Source organism: Oxyura jamaicensis, chromosome 2 (assembly GCF_011077185.1).
Source record: "Oxyura jamaicensis isolate SHBP4307 breed ruddy duck chromosome 2, BPBGC_Ojam_1.0, whole genome shotgun sequence".
Taxonomy (NCBI): Eukaryota; Metazoa; Chordata; class Aves; order Anseriformes; family Anatidae; genus Oxyura; species Oxyura jamaicensis.
The window spans coordinates 71,735,337-71,754,687 of NC_048894.1; the positions used below are offsets into that span (position 1 = coordinate 71,735,337).

A 19,351-nucleotide genomic window follows, 5' to 3' on the forward strand; every position below is an offset into this window, starting at 1 on the left:
GTGACACTAGCTATCCTCCAGTCTTCAGGCACCTCACCTGTTCTCCAGGACTTTTCAAAGATGATAGAGAGTGGCTTGGCGACCACGTCTGCCAGTTCCCTTAGCACACGTGGATGCATCCCATCAGGACCCATGGATTTGTGTACGTTGAGCCCACTCAGACGCTCCTGAACGTCTACCAGGGGGAGCCCTCCATTTCCCAGACCCTTTGTCCTCTTGCCAGGGGCGAGGAGTCCCCAGGGAGTGTCCGTGAAACAATGACTGAAGCAAAGAAAGCATTCAGTATCTCCGCCTTCTCGGTGTCTTCCGTGACCAGGACCCCCCTCCTTCATCAAGGGACCCACATTATCCCTAGTCTTCCTTTTGCTGTTTACATACTTGAAAAAAAAAAAACTTCTTATTATCCTTTATCTCTTTAGCAAGCCTCATCTCTAGGTGGGCTTTAGCTTTCCTTGTCATGTCCCTGCAGGCCCTGACAAAACCTTTATACTCCTCCCAAGAGGACAGGCCCTTTTTCCACATTTCATAGACCTTCCTCTTCCTTTTGATCTTATCGATGAGCTCTTTGCTCGTCCATGCAGGTTTCCTGCCCCCCTTCCCTGATTTCCTATTCTTTGGGATGCACTGAACCTGAGCATGGAAGAAGTGCTGCTTAAATGTAGCCCAGCTCTCACAAGCACCCTTGCTCTCAAGCAACCTAGCCCATGAGATACTCCCAAGCAGGTCTCGGAAGAGGTCAAAGTTGGCTCTTTGAAAGTCCAGGGTAGCAATCCTGCTTTTAGCCTTACTTCCTCTGTCTAGTTCCATCTGGAACTCCACCATCTCATGGTCGCTGCATCCCAAGATGCCCCCAAGCTTCACATCCCTAACAAGGCCATCCCTGTTGGTAAGAACAAGGTCCAGGAGCGCCCCCTGCCTCGTCGGCTCCTCCACCACCTGTGTCAGAAAATTGTCTTCAACGCATTGTAGGAACCGTTTGGACTGTGCGTGCCTGGCCGAGTTGCTTACCCAGCAGATGTCTGGGTAATTGAAGTCCCCCATGAGGACTAGAGCTCGTGATCGTGAGGCTACTAGCAGCTGCTCGTAGAAGGCCTCATTGACCTCCTCCTCTTGATCTGGTGACCTGTAGTAGACCCCCACCACCGTGTCTCCCATACCAGCCTACCCCTTAATTCTCACCCCGAAGCTCTCCACTTGTCCTTCACCCTCCCCCAGGTGGAGCTGGGTACACTCTAATTGCTCCCTCACATAAAGGGCAACCCCACCCCCTCGCTTCCCCGGCCTGTCTTTCCTAAAGAGGACATAGCCCTCCATGACAGCGTTCCAGTCATGCGAGCTGTCCCACCACATCTCAGTGATCGCAAGGAGATCGTGGCCCCGTGACCAAACACAGATGTAAAGCTACATCCTCAGCATCACTGCCGTAATAATACTGAGATGCAGAGCTATGCTTGTGTTTGTGAAAGTGGTAGTAATGATTTATATTATATACTAGTACACAGAGGCTTTCTAGATATTGTAACTTCTCATGTCTTAACTTGTCTTTGCTGTATGGTGTGGTCTGAAATGGTACGTTGTTGCCATGTTTTGCTAAAAGTAGTTTTAATTTGCTCCCAAAACTCACACACATTTTCAAAAAAGGCTCCTCATCTTTACACTGGGCCTAATTCTGTCCTCTATAACAAATAGGATTTTTTTTGTTAAGTCTTCTGGGAAGATTAGATAAGACGACCACATCAGAAACACAAATATTGTGATGGTGCAATAGCCTTTCTCTATCTGACAGTTCTTATTAAATGTAAAGGGAATGTATAGATTAGATATAATAAGATGGTCTTCTGTGTTCTGGGGATTAATCAGTTCGGGTGGTCATCACACTCAAAGATACGTTTTCATCTTCTCTTTATTGATACAGTATAAGTGTCTAGCAAAGCATTTTGAGATGGATCAATAACAAAATTATGCTCTTCTGTGTGCTCAGACCCAAGACTGAAGTTTGAACTTCAGGATTCCCTCCTGTTTTTGTTTTGCTTGCACAAAGGCAGACGATTTGGGGGCCGGAAGGTCTGGTAACTCTCAGTGGGCCTAACTGCAAGTACATTTTATTTTTTCAAAATTGTTTATCCACCAAAATTGTAATAAGATTCAACAACAGGTACATTTAAAAAGTACAGATCAGTGGTGTTAATCAGTGACCATACCTTGGTTTAGAACATTGAGGTTAGACAAAAATATACCCAACAACTTTCAGAATTATGACTTGTGACACATTTGTCACTTGTCAGGCTCATAGCATCAATCAAATCTTGCAGCCAGTGACTGGAGTAATTATCTCGTCCACTGCTGTCCTATCTAATTATTTTAAGAGACATTTTCAGGACACAAAAGATGTAAAATGTTTTAAATCACAATTATATGAAAGCAAATGCATTCAGCAGTGCAACATCTTTAAGATTTTGTGCTTTTTATTAATAACGTATTGAATTGCACTGTTCGTTTTCCTACAGAGCTGGTGATTATTAATGCACACGTACTTTTCTCTGTCATTACCACTTTGGCCAGAAGTCTTCCCCTCTTTCCCTCTACCTCTTCTTCCATTTTCTGCCAGCTGTATGTATTGTGTGAACACAAATTTTAAATTTCCAAAGAAAAAGCCTGCTTTGTATATTGACTGCTCTACTCAATCTGATGTCCTGTAGTGGTCTCCATACTCTGGTATTTGTGTGTAATACTTTGTATTTGAGCAGAACTGTAGTAAAAGTATTTGAGGGCAAGCAGGATTATAATGTCTCCTTGCTGAAAAGCTTCTAGCACCTTTCAAAAGGCATAAAGCCAATCTGCCTTATACAGCAAGTAAAAATAGCAAATGTCTACTGTTCTATGTTCTACTGTCTTACTGTCTATTTAGTAAATATTGGAGAAGAAACAGTGCTTAACTAAGCTGTGGATGAGGGGAAAAAGAAAAAAGAAGAAAAGTAATTATTGCTGGTGCATCATATTAGTGGAACTGATTGAGTTATCTACCATGTGGAAGAGAAGTTTGAAGCAGGAAGGAAAGAGATATCTGATTTCAGCCTGTTGGGACTCAACTCAGTGATCATTTGACTGAAAGAAGTGGAAATATTTTCAGGTATATTTTCAGAGTGCAGAAGCTAATAATACTGTACTGATTAGGAGGATCCTAATCCTCCCAGCCCTTCTACATTAGGGAAAGAGAAGAAAAGGAAGGAATGTTGGAAGACTGGCTCTTCATGGGGAGAGGATAGGCTCTATAAATGAAGACCAAATCAAAAACAGCTATAGGTAGAGTTGGAGTGGGGGACTCTAGTTTGTGAAGAGTAAAGTAGGTGTAAAAATAAAATCAAGTGGAATTATTTTTTTTAGCCATCTTTTACTATATTAACATGAACAAAGCAGATGAGGAGATATCTAGCTTTAATTTTTGAGGAGGAATGGCCCATGACTGGAATTCCTTTTGAGGTCCGTTCCCACATAATTATGCAATTTTCTGTTAAGATTACTGGGCTGCTACTAGAGTTGGTGTTGACAGTTTAGAGTCAGCAGTTTATCTGAGTACTCAGTGCAGAGGTGCATTTAACACAATGAGGTCTGACATAGTCAAAATTAAAGTTCAGAATAGGAGTTCAAAGACAAAAATATGATGATGAGGTAGCTGCAGCAGATTTCTGACTCTTGACTCAAGAGTGATCTGATTTGGATGTGTCAGAAGAGGAATTAAAAGTGCTGGATTGGCTTCATGTAGATGATTAAACAGCGGCACGATCTCAGGTTAGAATGTCTTTTAGCTTGAGTGAACTTTAGCATTAATAAAGTGAGATTTAATAATGCAGTGATAGCTTGTACTGTAATAATTTATGTCCTCATTCCTTTCTCTTTCAGTTTTCATACCCATTTGTCTCCTCCATTTTCTTCTCACCTACCCCACTACAGCATAGAATTATTGACTGTACTCACTACGTATTTTTTACAGATTTTGATCAGTTTACCTGGCTAAAGGGAAAAACACTGCTTTGGGCCTGTTTTTACTTTAAGAGAGCAGGTTAATTACCTCTGTTCATTTATGTTTATTTTCTGAGCTCAGTAAAACATATATTCTCAAAGAATATATGTTATGAATTATATGTAATATATGTAATATATGAATATATGAAGACTACTACTCTGGTTTCTTACCTGTTTTTACTTACCATGAAATCGTGTGTGGTGCTAATTTCACATGATCATATAATCTTAATTTCTAAATGTCATTCAAGTGCTGCCCAGAGTGCTTGATGTAAGAACCTGGTTTAAAAACCCAATTCTCTTCATATTTATTTTCTAATTTATATGTTCTTGAAGAATCTTCATGCTGGCTTTTTAAACACATAAAATATTTTATGTAAATAATAATTATGGTGCTGAAAATTACATTTCCATAATGGTCATGTTCCCAGAAGCTGAACATTTGGAGACAGATATTTACTATGAGAAATATTTTGCAATCTTAATTTAGTGACTGATACCAGCAGGAAGACAACAAATGACACTTTGTGATTCCATTGCCCATCCTTGCCAGTGCAAAACTTCATAAAGCCCCTTCAAAATATTCAGTGGCTATATAGCTACTGTTTCATCCCGAGTGTTATCTGCAAACATATGGAAAAAGGAGATCTCAGCTTTCACACATATTAAGGCCAAACCAGCCCAGTCTTTTTGCACCTACCAAGGAAAACACTCATGTTGCTGGCATTGAGAATGACAACAGAAAGAAAGCATTCTTTTCTATGAGCAGCATTAGAGCACAGAACTCCTGCGGTGCTCACCAGTTACTTGCTCTGCACATCTGCTTTCTCAGCTGGGGGCTCTAAATCAGTGCTGTGAGAACAGACAGAGATGACCATATTGTATTTGTTCATGACAGCTATTTTCTTTATAATGGTAGAAAGGTACTATTCAGATAATACTCCAGACTTCTGTTTTCCAGTCGAGTAGTTCTTATTTTTCCTTATCACTACATAACTTCAGTCAACTGAAGGTGTCTTGATGGTGTTAAGGGTCTTATCTTTGAATAACTGCAGAAAACAATAAAAGGATAAAGCCACTCATCACAAACCAAGTACGCTTTGTTTTTACTCAGATGTTTCCTCCTTCCCTCCCATCTGCCATACAATGCATTTAAAGGTATGCTTGGTCAAATTCTACTCAGATGCGAGATGTAGGGCAGGGGAACAGAGCATCTTTGAAACTCATGTTTATCTAGTGTGGCTAGAAATTATTTAGGCAGGGTAGATTTCTTGCCACTCTAGATGTTTGCTAAGATCCTCTACCCTCAGAGGTCAAATAAGGACATTGGAGATGAAATTTGTCTCAACAGATATTATGCATTTACAGAGTAACTGTATCCCTCTGAAGTAGTTAACTATATTCTTTGCAGTCAGTAGAGAGAAAAATGTTTCCAGGATTTATTAATCTGTCATTTGAGCTTCGGGAATCTACCTTCAGATGAAATGAGTTGTCCCCTTTTCTGACACTGACTACAATAAAATGAGAGTTAGTGGCTAGCTCAGATGTATATCTTTAGGGGACACAAATCCCTCCCGAGGTTCTGTTACTTGGAGATTCCTTCCAGACAGAGAAATCTTTATAATCTATATTTCTGCCTTTTCAATGAATAAGGCATGATGCTGGTGGTTGAGAGATTTTCCTTTGGAAATACAGCAGCAGCGTTCCATAATGCCACTTATAGACTTTGGTTCCCTACAAGTTAATATTCCAAAAGATAGGGCACTACTGAATAAATCCCCAACTTGGCCACAAAGTCTGTAGACAAAATATCTCAGGTCAGGACAAGACATTTAAATAGTTAGGAAGGACCTTCTAGCTTTATTTAAATGTCTTGAAGTGGATGGTGATGACAGTGGGCTTGGTGCTGTGGATTTATTGGATGTGGTCACAGGTTTTGAGGGGATGCGGGTATATGTCTTTTAACTACACGTATTTAAAAAATAATTGATATTGAAGTTTTCTTTCTAGATGCATCATTTGCAAATATACATAAGTTTTTTCTACCAGCCCTTTAATATATTTTCCCAACTTACATTGGTTACTCTGTTATACAGCTAGTATTACATGGTGGTGTGCTCTGCAGATGAGATTTTAGGTGGATACCTGCCATTTATTTCAAAAATACACTGGCTAATCAGATACATATTATAATACACTTGGAAACCACTTACCATGCTCAAGGGGGCTCAGATTTTGCATCATATGGATAGCAAAATACTTAATTAACTGGCCTTCTAGATATAATTAAAGCATCCCATTATCACTCCCCCCCCAAAAACAAAACAAAACAAAACAAAACAAAAAAACAACCAAGCAACCAAAAACAAACAAACAAACAAACAAAAACAGTGGTGAGATCAACTCCTAGCAACTCCTACAAGCTATACCTAGGAAGAACTTCCACTCCCCACTCCCTGACAATGTGTACTGCAATGTGTACTCTCTCAAGCAAGAACAGTAGAAGTTAGTTAATGCTCCTGCCAAGAAAGATCTCTGTGTTTTGCTGTTGCTAGTAATGAAAAAGGTTGAAGAGTGTATACAATGTGTTTACGCAAGATGGGAGTAGTAGCAACAAGAGCCTTAATCTGAGTCTCAGGAGACCTTTGTTAACTTCTGTTCTCCAGTATTTATTTCTTGGGTGTTTTTGGATGTGTCCTTTTAGCCTGGGTTCACTTAATATGTTTACTTTGGTAAATCCTGGGGGGGAAAAAAATAAAAAATAGAGTAGAAACCTGGTGTTTCAGCTTCATTACAAGAACATCACACAGTTCTCGTTTCTGATTTCTAGCCAAACCTTAGGTAATATTCCACACCTCACTGATACAGTATATTAGCACAGCACAAGCAACTATTAGAATTGTTACAAATCATGCAGAACAAGATATATCAATAATCCTGTAAGGCCCATCCTCTTGACAACACCAAAAGGAAAACCAAAGCCAAGAAACTTCCCAGCCTTTTGTGGTTTATCTGTTATGGTTTGTACGTCATTATATTCAATGTGATTTGTTTTTCCACATGGCTCAAACTGATCATTTTTTTTTCTGTGCCTCAGTTTTACTTAACCACCTTTAATATTCTCAGTGTTCAGAGTCCTTCACTCCCATCCTGATGTAGGTGGACGAGAAGTGTTTCATTGTGTAAAGGAGCTGTACAGCCTGGGATTAAAATGCACTGCTATATGCCAGCAATGAACTTCATCATGAGGCAGGTAAAAAAGGAGGAGAGAAACCATGACTGTGTCAAGGTTATAAAGCCATGCTGGGATGCAGGTGCACCTGGTGTGAGAGGGCAGTCCCCACAACATTTCTTCCTACAGTACAGAAAAAATACAGTAATTGTATCTCTACCAGCCTGTGGCTAGTAATTTTTGTCAGATGTCTGTTTTAATTAGTTATATGGGAATAGATCATTACATTATAAAGAAATTAAGTGTGATTCTGCACGGTAATAATATGAAGTGATTCTGAAGCACAATCTGTTGCAGGACTCTTTGATGAGAGTCAAACAAACTGTGGGCTCAGCTCTGAATTCCTGTTTTTCCCTGGAGCTGGCTAAAGCCAAACTGGAGGTCCTGCAAAATTAAGTGCTTTGGGTTGTGCTTGTAAGAGCTAGAAGCTGGTATGTGATCTGCATCCAAATGGCTGTGAATTTCTGTCTTGGGGCTGAATCCTCACAGCAGGAGCTGAGGAGAATATAAAACATGTTCAGATTTGTCGCATTTATGAGGGAAGTGTGAGGAAAAGGTGGAATTTCACTTAAAATCAGGAGCGAGGGCTTGAGGAGAAAGCTTTGTGAAGTGGTACAGAAAGGGTCAAGCAAGAGAGCTTCAGCACCTGCTGGGATCAGGAGAGCATCACAACAGATCACGCTATCATCAGGCGGCAGCTCCGAAGCCCCAGCAGAGATGGGAGAGCACACGCCACAGCCCGTGCCCCCTCCCCACAGTGGCTGCAGCTCTGGCAGGGCTGTGGGGAAGGAGCCCCGCTCCTTTCCACTCTCGTTGCCTTGTTGCTGCATCTTCACTGCTTTGGGGGCTTTGCGGGCCTGAGTTACCCAGAAGCTATTTTGCAAAATGTTGAAGATAAGTGCATTCATATATAAGTACACAGATAGATCTTGTGTACGCGTTTGTATGTGCATGTGTAATATTTTAAGCTGTCTGGCACATTCATTTAGCCACCTGTTCTAGCCTCTTTCTGCTGCACAAATTAGATTGTCTCAAGGGAGCCCATGCAGCTGATTGGGTCTGCCTTGTTACTAAGGCAACCCTTTTCCTCTCTGCTATATGCTTTATAACTCAGATTCACCAGGCAATAAATGGAAGGGAAAAAAAAAAATGCTTCAGACCCTGGGGATACCAGTACTTAATAGATGCTCTTAGCAGACTTATTTATTCAGACAAGAATACAGTTTCTAAATGTGGAAGAGTGTTGAAGCAAGCAAAGTCAAATATAACAGTACTATATGAAGGGGATGATAAAGACTGAATTTAATGGATTGTGCAACCATCATATGAATCTTAAATTAGCAATGCTGTGTGTAGCTGATTGATGTAAAGGTATCATAACTGTATAGATCATCAGTTGTCCCTTTGAAGGTCATATCAGATTATGAACAACAACAAAAACTCTTTCTGCCAAAAAAGCCACAAATGTAGGGAGGAGTCCTTATGTCAGATTGCCTACAGCCCAAATGGTATGTTCATTTCTGAGATAAAAATTATAGTTTGTTCCTGCTTCCTGCTTTTAGGTGATTTGTATTGATTGCATACACCACAGATGTTGTATACATTTTATGCTGAAGCAAGGCATGATTTAGTCTTTGAAGAGGGGCTTGTTTTCCTCATTAGTTCTTTGACAACAGATCCAGCAAAATTTGATGTAAACTAAAGTGATTATAGTCAAGGACACATAACTGATTAAGGTAATTGTATATGCAAATGAGAAGCATTGATGGACCTTTAAACATTATGTCCCAACCTTTTTCTCAAGGAGTCATGTGTTCTACTATGTGCATTTGTGTTTATATTTGCTCAGGTAATATGCATTTAGATATAGTGTATAATTTACATGTTTATCTCTTCATCTCATGGCCACCTCATTACTTGTTGCTAAAGGTCTCTGTAATATTATGCTGAAGGAATCGAGTGGTGTTTTGTTTGGACATTCAAAAACCTATATGTCAATGTGATTGCAGTGAAGTTTTTCACAGAGGGTAGACTCAGAGATGGATTTAGATGTTTATATCTCTTGGAAAGATGCATACATACACTGAAGCTGTTCCAAAAAAAAAAAAAAAAAAAAAAAAAAAAAAGTGTAATGAAGAAGTGATCAAGGAAACATACCAGGGTGAATTTTAGGGACAAAGAGCTTGAAGAGCTTGTTTTGCAGCCTTTCAAATAGCCAAATTTCTGGCAGCAGAGGGTCTGCCAGATGTTCTAATATTACAGGCAATATCCTGCTGAAAGCAGAAGCCCTGATAAACCCCACTGCATTTTTGGCTGGTGAGGAGGAACATAATCTATCTTGCATGAGTCAATATTCTGACCCTACTAAACTGAAGTTGCCACTAACAGTGCCCACAAGCACAGTGCTTCACAGTCGTCACTTCTCCCTTACCACATTTTCACTGGGAACCAATGCACAGGACAATTGTTACATACCTCCTACCGCTTCCCTGAAACACAGGGTAATCTCTGTATTTCATTTGCACTAATGCAAGTAGTACTGACCATATGAAAATCAAGTCTTGTAAAAATTTAGACACAATATTTGATGCATTATCCTTTCCATGCTAGGCTGCACAGTGAAATGTCTTTTTACTTGTTCGGAAGATATTATGAGTTAATTTTAATAGGACCTTTCACTTCCAATATAAGCTAAAGTAAATAAAATGTTGTTACTGTATTGAAACTACTCTAATATTTCTCCCTCAGTTTTCCATGCATGTAAATTTGACTTCTACTCTTCTCTCCTGCTTTTACTTATTTTGGCTTAAAGTATTTACTAAAACAGTAAAAAGAAGGTAATTTACCCATAGGTGATATTCTGCAACCTCCCAGTTTTTCGTGCATTTAACACAGTGTTATTTTTTGTGGATTTCTTTATCTTTCACTGTAGCTCTGACAATTTGAGAGAGTTAGACTTTGACTAATTGAAGGCTTGTTGTCTTTTGGTATTAATGGATTTTTATAATCTATAATTAGTTTGCTTGTTCTGTTTTCAAAAGTTCATTTGTATGTAGGATGAGAATTTTCCTTCAGGCAATTAGCTACTGCCAACAGGTGAGGGGAAACAGTAAAGTCTAAAATTGAATTGAAAAAAGTTATTATTGAAAGACTGAATTGAAAAATGTTACTATTTTGCAATAATGATTTTGATCCTATACCACTTGATATTCCACAAGAATAGCTTGAAATTTAATCTGTTTTAATTGTCATTCTTGAGCACTTAAATTTTGTTAATTAAAGGTGCACCTTGTAGATGGTTGTAATAGTTAAGCTAGTTGGTTAGATTAGAGCAGAAAAGACCTTATACAGTTGCCTTTTGAGCTATGGTTCACTTTTGCTTGACCAGAAGTCCTTCTAGAAGATCCAGTTGTTATCCACTCAAATTAACAGTTTAAGGCCATCTGTAAAGTTGGCCTTAAATATTGTGACATTACATTTCTAAATGTTATTCAGTGAGAATATCATAATAGTGTTATAGATAGCTTCATGTTATTTATCCTGTATAGATTCACATGCACTTTCAAATTTCTGGGAATGTGTACTGTAAATACCCTTGCTGACCTACATACATTCATTGTTCCATGTGTTCTATAAAATACAGGATTTTACATATTTTATTCTGTACTCTTCCATACCATATTAGAAGCAGATGGGATATTTCTTTCTCCAGCTTTTCACAGAATCACAGAATAGTCTAGGTTGGAAGAGACCTCCAAGATCACCCAGTCCAACCTCTGACCTAATGCTAACAAGTCCTCCACTAAACCATATTCCCTAAGCTCTACATCTAAACGTCTTTTAAAGACCTCCAGGGATGGTGACTCAACCACTTCCCTGGACCACCCCCCTCAACCACTTCCATTCCAATGCCTAACAACCCTTTCAGTAAAGAAGTTGTTCCTAATATCCAACCTAAACCTCCCCTGGCGCAACTTTAGCCCATTCCCCCTTGTCATGTCACCAGGCACGTGAGAGAATAGACCAACCCCCACCTCGCTACAGCCTCCTTTCAGGTACCTGTAGAGTGCAATAAGGTCACCCCTGAGCCTCCTCTTCTCCAGGCTAAATAGTCCCAGCTCCCTCAGCCGCTCCTCGTAAGACTTGTTCTCCAGACCCTTCACCAGCTTCGTAGCCCTTCTCTAGACTCGCTCCAGGACCTCCATGTCCTTCTTGTAGTGAGGGGCCCAAAACTGAACACAGTACTTGAGGTGCGGCCTTGCCAGAGCTGAGTACAGGGGGACAATCACTTCCCTGGACCTGCTGGCCATGCTGTTTCTTATGCAAGCCAGGATGCTGTTGGCCATCTTGGCCGCCTGAGCACACTGCTGGCTCATACTCAGCCAACTGTCAACCACTACTCCCAGGTCCTTCTCTGGCAGGCAGCTTTCTACCACACATCCCCCAGCCTGTAGCTCTGTTTGGGGTTGTTGTGGCCCAGGTGCAGGACCCGGCACTTGGCCTTGTTGAACTTCATACAGTTGGCTTCAGCCCATCGGTCCAGCCTATCCAGGTCTTCCTGCAGAGCCTTCCTACCCTCAAGCAGATTGACACACGCACCTAACTTGGTGTCGTCTGCAAACTTGCTGAGGGTGCACTCGATCCCCTCATCTAGATCATTGATAAAGATGTTAACGAGGACTGGTCCCAGTACCGAGCCCTGGGGGACTCCGCTAGTGACCGGCCTCCAACTGGATTTGACTCCATTTACCACAACTCTCTGGGCCCGGCCATCCAGCCAGCTCTTAACACAGCAAAGCATACACCAGTCCAAGCCATGAGCAGCCAGTTTCCTGAGGAGAAAGCTGTGTGAAACAGTGTCAAAAGTCTTACTGAAGTCAAGGTAGACCACGTCCACAGCCTTTCCCTCATCCACTAAGCGTGTCACCTTGTCATTGAAGGAGATCAGGTTTGTCAAGCAGGACGTGCCCTTCATAAACCCATGCTGACTAGGCCTGATCGCCTGCTTGCCCTGCAACTGCCGCATGATGACGCTCAAGATAATCTCTCCATGAGCTTCCCTGGCACTGATGTTAAACTAACAGGCCTATACTTCCCTGTGTACCCTCTGGCCCTTCTTGTAGATGGGTGTCACATTTGCTAGCCACCAGTCGAGTGGGACCTCCCCTGATAGCCAGGACTGATGATAAACGATGGAAAGTGGCTTGGCCAGCTCCTCCGCCAGTTCTCTCAATACCCTCGGGTGGATCCCATCCGGCCCCATCGACTTGCATACATCCAAGTGCTGTAGCAGGTCACCAACCATTTCCTCGTGGATTGTGGGGGCCACATTCTGCTCCTCATCCCCTTCCACCAGCTCAGGGTACTGGGCGTCCAGAGAACAACTGGTTTTGCTGCTATAGACTGAGGCAAAGAAGGCGTTAAGCACCTCAGCTTTTCCCTTATCTCTGGTAACTAAGTTTCCACCTGCATCCAGTAAAGGGTGAAGATTCTCCTTAGTCCTTCTTTTTGTACTGACATATTTATAAAAACATTTTTTATTATATTTAACAGCAGTGGCCAGATTGAGCTCCAGATGAGCTTTGGCCTTTCTAGTTTTGTCCCTGCACCGCCTTGCAGCATCCTTGTAGTCCCCCTGAGTGGCCCGCCCTCTTTTCCAAAGATTGTAAACCCTCTTTTTTCTCCTAAGCTTGAGCCACAGCTCTCTGCTCAGCCAGGCCGGTCTTCTTCCATGCCAGCTCGTCTTTGGGCACGTGGGGACAGACCGCTCCTGAGCCATTAAGAATTCTTTCTTGAAGAGCGTCCAGCCTCCCTGGGCTCCTCTGTCTTTCAGAACCGCCTCCCAAGGGACTCTGCCAACCAGTGTCCTGAACAGCTCAAAGTCAGCCCTCTGGAAGTCCAAGACAGCGGTTTTACTGATCCCCTTCCTGACTTCGCCAAGTATCGAGACTTCCACCATTTTGTGGTCTCTCTGCCCAAGACAGCCCCCGACCAGCACGTCTCCCACCAGTCCTTCTCAGTTAGTGAACAGAAGGTCTAGTGGGGTGCCTCCCCTGGTAGGCTCGCCAACCAGCTGCGTCAGGAAGTTATCTTCCACGCTCTCCAGAAACCTCCTGGACTGCTTTCTCTGGGCTGTGTTGTGCTTCCAGGATATGTCTGGGAAGTTAAAGTCCCCCACAAGAACAAGCGCTGATGATTTTGCAACTTCTGCCAACTGCCTGTAGAACTCCTCATCCGCCTCCTCATCCTGATTTGGCGGTCTATAACAGACCCCCACCAGGATGCTTCCCTTGTTGGCCTTTCCGCTGATCCTAACCCATAGTGACTCAACCTTATCATTCCCAGCCTCAAGTTCGATGACGTCAACACTCTCTAATATAGAGAGCCACTCCAGCACCCCTTCCGTGCTGCCTGTCCCTTCTGAAGAGCCTATAGACAGACATTGCAGCACTCCAGTCATGAGAGTGGTCCCACCACGTTTCCGTGATGGCAACCAAGTCATAGCCTGAGTGCTGCACAATGGCTTCCAGCTCCTCCTGCTTGTTGCCCATGCTGCGTGCATTAGTGTAGATGCACTTCAGCTGGGCCTTAGCCTTCTCCCCCAGCCTTGCCACTGTTCCCCCTGGCACACCTCCAACAAGCTTTGTTTCATCTCCATCCCCCTTCTTACCTAATTTAAAGCCCTCTCAATGAGCCCTGCCATCTCCTGGGCTAGGATCCATTTTCCCCTTGCGGACAGTTGGGACCCATCTGTGGCCATCAGGCCGGGTGCTGAGTAAAGCGAACCATGGTCGAAGAACCCGAAATTCCTGTGTTGGCACCAGCCTCTGAGCCATGTGTTTATCAGGTGAGCTTTCCATGTCCTCTGTGAACCCTTCCCTGCCACTGTAGGGATGGATGAAAACACCACTTGTATTCCCGCTCCGTCCACTAATCATCCCAGCCCCCTGAAGTCACATTTTATAGCCTTCAGGCTTCTCTCATCAATGTTATCACTGCCAGCCTGGACTATCAGTAGTGGGTTTCTGGTCTTGTTGGCTGCTGTTCCTGATGTGGCTCTTACTGTTCTACTGGTGAACTGTGAGTTGTTGCTGTCCATCAACGTTTCTGCCCAGTTCCTTATACCTTACCCACTATGTAGTTGAAACACCTATGTGTAAGCTGATGTGGTACCTAGGGATCTGCAGAGATTCTTGGAAGCCCTGCAACAGCCTTCACTATTTTTTTTGTCTTTGTCTTCCTGCCTCCTCTTAGTCACTGGAGCTGCTGCTGTCTCCTTTTCTCTTCTTCTCCTTCCTTCCCTGCACTTTTCATCAAATCCATCCAGCATTTTACTTATTTATTTATTTACACATTTAGTCTGAAATACACAAACCTCATATAAGTCTCATAAATTTTGTGGCAGATTTATTGTTTTACTGTCATTTCTCAGGCACTACAGATAGCTGTGTTTGCACTTTTCTCAACAATTATTTCAGCAAAATCCTTGCATAGCCTTAGACAACTTTCATTAAAAATTAAATTAAATTAAATTAAAAAATAAAAACATTACAGTGTTCCAGAGTAGCATCATGTTCTTCTGTGCTTCTGTAGGGTAATAGGAAGAAAACAAACACAGCTTTGGTACAAGTGATGGATATATTATCTGGAATGGAGTCGATACTTTCAAGATGAGCAAGAACACAGCTCTGAGGAAAACTAGCTCCCTTTGAAATTTTCAGTAAGTAACTTTGAGTGGTTAGAAATAGTAAGTTATTTGTTTTCCAGCAGAAGTATTTGTTACAAGACTAAAAAATCATAACATGCTAAAATATAGACTTAAGGTATTTAGTCTACCATTTTACCTTTAAGGTATTTAGCCACCTTTTACCTGAGATCTAGCATATTTGCACTAGTGATGTCAAAGTATCTTGCCTTTTCAATATTCTACTGTCAGTAGAATATGATTTTTATTTCTTTTCTTTAAACTAACATACAGCATGTAGGTCATATTTCTTTTTTATCTACTTAGCCACATATGCGTTAGCAAAATAAGTAGGTTTCTACAGCAATACTTTTTGCCTAATGAGGTCATATATGTTAAATTTGTGTTTGCTGGACTTCTAATTAACTGAATCTCAGAAACTTCCCTTATCAATGTCAGAATAAAGAAATGACCTTACTACAAATATTTTTTACTTTTAAGCTGAACTTAAAATTTAATTCTGTTTTGAAAGTGCAGCAAAAATAGTTTTAGAAAGTGTTACAGGTGACTGAAGCTCACCATGGATTAGAACAGAGAGTCATGTGGTGGCAACTGTAATGACTGATGCTATCTTCCTAAAACAGGGACAGCATGTATCACTTTCAGTCTGAAATCTTCATTAGGAGAAAAAGCTCACAGTTACTTTCAAGTATTGGAAGTGGACCAGTGCAAGAGATTCTGGGAGGCTAAGGCAGAAAATAATGACCGCTCTGTATAGTCATTGGAGGAGGATTTATCCGTTACACAGATGCAGTATGTAATAAGGTTGTATCTTACACAAACGTATGTGTATTATACCACCTCTTAATCTGTCCATGCCGGAAGAGGCTGTAAATCTGATTCTCTGCCTGATTTCTTGGCAAATACATTTATCTCTGGATGCAATATTATTCTGATTACTGTGCAAAATGCAGATTACTAGTACAGGTCTAAAGGAGAGCTGGAACAGTTGAGTGTTAGATGTGAAGTGCTTATGAAGGTGATTCAGCAGAGCAGTGTGGAAGACTACACTGTGGTATCTGTGGCTCCACAAAGAAGGGGAAAAGTAAGACAAAGAACCTGAATCTGGAGGAAAGTCTCCCAGTAGACTGTTCCAGGATGGTAGTGGGAAGCAGGTCACATTGTGAAATTGTGTGATCCTGGCAGATACATATAAGGCAACAATTAGCAAGAGGAAACTTTAACCTCTGTAGGTAGTGATTCTTGGAGATACCAAACCACAGAGTCCCATTTTATTGTCTATTCTTTACAAAGGGTATTGAATGATTGACAAGTTGTAGAGAGAACTGCAGAAACATCTTAAAAGTTAAATGTAGAATCACAAAGAGTCCAGTCAGCTTAATTTAGTCACAAAAAGATGTGAAGGTTTAGAGTTGGGTTAGAAAGCTTGGATTGAGCTTGGAGATTCAGCTCAATGAGAAAGGAATTCTGCATCTGGAAACTGAAAGGAGTTATTAAAAATGAGCATATATAGGTAACAGCATGGCTAATTTGCACTCAGAACAACTATTCAGTCTCTTAATTTCATCAAGGCATGTTTCTGAAGAAAACTCCATGCTTTAGTCAGTTATATATTATTGGACCCAAGTTAGTGCTAAGTGATATGTACAGACCTGCTACATACCAAAGAGCAAGTTAGGTATACTGTTCCTTTCAGACTTTCTATTATATGAATATAAATTCATATATTCCATAATATAAACTGGAAATCTTTTATGTGGTAATTTTTTGTGGTAATGAAGGTGCAAATTATCCAAGTTCCATGTTCAGTGATCTTAAATGAAATCTAGTTTACCATTAGCAAGTCTCTGATTTTTATCAGAGAATTAATGGGTCACCTTGAAGAAATCACACTTTTTCAGAGGAGTGTGCCCTATAAAATAAAATGATGCCTGAAATATCAGAAATCCTTTTTCTCCTTCTGTGTACAGTGCTTTTATGTAGCAAACCTTCAGTATTCTGTATTATGTAAAATGACTACTTTTTATCAGAGATACTCTTTAGCAACATAAAAGCGTAGAGGTTGGGCCAGAGCTCCTGGGTCAGAGTCCAGTTACCTGCTGTTATATCAATGTCATAATAGGAAAATAGGCATTTGTGGGGTTTCTTACCCCTCCATCCCACCCCAGTCCTATGGGGAAACTGTTGTACAGCTTCATTGTTTTGCTATCTAGAAACCATCTAATTCCCAGCTTGTAACCATTTATTTTGATGTCAACATAGTCATTTAACTTCTCTCTTCCTTTTGCTTAATCACTTGATGGGTCTATAGCAACCAATCAAAGCTCTTTCATCCTGGTCTATAAAGTGGGTTACCTACTCTCTTAAACATCCTGATATATTTTCCTGAGTAACTTGATTACATCTTTCCTGCACTTGAGTGATCAGAAGCACACACAGCACAGCTGGTCTTAGTAATGTCTGGTATATCTATGCAAACACCCCTGTAAATATACTGAGAAATATTCCCTTTAATTTGTGTTAAGGTGCTGAGATCACATTTGCTCTCTATTGGCCTCATTACAGTCATATTTGAATTTATCTTCTTCAGATCTTATTAGGTGATGACCTCCAGCTGACAAGTTCCCATAACTACTGTGTGACGTGGTATTTGGTATAATGAAGTGCATTCTTTTTCTTATTCTACTCCTGCTAAGGAAAAAATCCTTTGTGTTACCACCTGCTAATTTTTTCTTACTTAAACAATCTAGGTCAAGAGTAAAAATATAAATGTAGCTTGGGTTGTGGCACTAAAAATGTGTGGATCTCTGTGAGCAGGACTGAACTCTGGAAGTCCTCAAGAGAGACCTTCTGACAGCCTTCTGCAACACTTTCTTCCTTGTAAAACTAAATGTCTTTGTTGGTAAATTTGGGCCTAGTAATTTACTTTCAGAAGACACTGCTTTGGTTTCCCCTCTTTGCTCAGGTCCTTGCCTACCTTAAAAGTTATGTATCTGTCCCATAATCCATGGTTACTAACTGATTCCTTGCCATATGCTAAAGCATTAAAAACCCTTAATGAATTTTGAATTAAATTTTACCTTAAAGACACACTCACATGCTGTAACCTGTTTCATCATATTCTCTGTTCCATAAACTTTTTTAAAATAATAATAATAATAATTATTATTATTATTTTATTCTTTAAAACTTGCTTTAAACTTTACACACTAGGGAAGCTACAGCAGTAGTACTATAGTTGCAAGTTTATTCCATACAAATGGTGTGCTTTACCAAAATGTAGGAAGGTTGCTTACTCAAAGTCCTATAGTGCTGCTGCCCTTCTCCATTTGGTGGCCATTAAAAAATTCCAGTTTAGCAATTTGTATGGGATCTGCTGATTTGTACTTTTCTCATATGCTTTCTGAAGGGTAGAAGTATTGTTATTTTTCATTTCTTTTTATTTTTGCCTACTTGTTTTGTGGTAGTTATCCCTCTAATATTCAGCTCCTCCTTGAAATAATCTTTGTAATGTGTGTACCTTCTATTAAAAGAAAGACAGAAGTTTAAATCCTTGTCATTTTTTAGTCTCCTTCATTTCTCAGTTTGTTTTCTTCCAGTAAAGTTGAGTTATAGACTTTTTTTTTTTTTTTTTTTTTTTTTTAATACCATTTAAGGTAAAGGAGATTCGTTTCATGATCTCTGGATTCATAATTATTCTTCTATGCCTGACTCTTTTAGAAATATATTCCTTCTATAACTTTTTTTTGAAACTTAGAACAGCTTTGTATTTCAACTCTTACCTACGTTTCTAGTCCATGAATTCTAGACCAAATATCATCTCCTGTTCCAGAATAATGGATCCATTATAATACTACTTATTGCTTTAGTTTTAAAATATAATTATTATAATGCTGCTTCCATTGCTATCAATTTTTATATGTTTTTCTTGAATATCATGTGGTTTTCAACAGTGTTAGTGTAGTCTCATATGCTGTTCCTACATCTCTTTCAGCCCTCCTGTAGTGAATACTGAAGGACACGTATATATTTCTAGTCATTCCCATCTTTTGCTTAATTTTCCTGCAGTGGTATATTAACATTGTAACTTGGCTTTGACATCATCAAAATTTTTAAGTGGATTAAGCACAGTATTTCATTGTCTGTATAACTATTGACATATTAAAATGCTTTTCAAAGAAACATAAATGTCTTATGGGAAAGTGGTCTTGTTTTGCCAAAGCTATTACTTGGAGTTACATCAAATTCATTAGTTCTCTTGTTATCCAAAGAAGCTGTGGAGAAATTCTCTGCACTGTATGCCCATCTAATAGAAAACTGTTTGCTGTCTTAGATATAATCAGGAATGTCTTTTCTATCAAATTATGATATATGTCTCTACTGTTATGACT

At 40.4% G+C, this 19,351-nt stretch overlaps 1 long non-coding RNA gene across 1 annotated transcript in view; it reads left to right on the plus strand.

The window, feature by feature from the left end:
- LOC118163166 overlaps positions 1–18,456 on the plus strand; it is a 90,773-nt gene extending 72,317 nt beyond the window's left edge. The window contains exon 4 of the long non-coding RNA XR_004748884.1: positions 17,551–18,456. This is a non-coding gene — a long non-coding RNA (uncharacterized LOC118163166). The remainder of the gene's footprint in view (positions 1–17,550) is intronic.
- Positions 18,457–19,351: the final 895 nt, after the last annotated feature.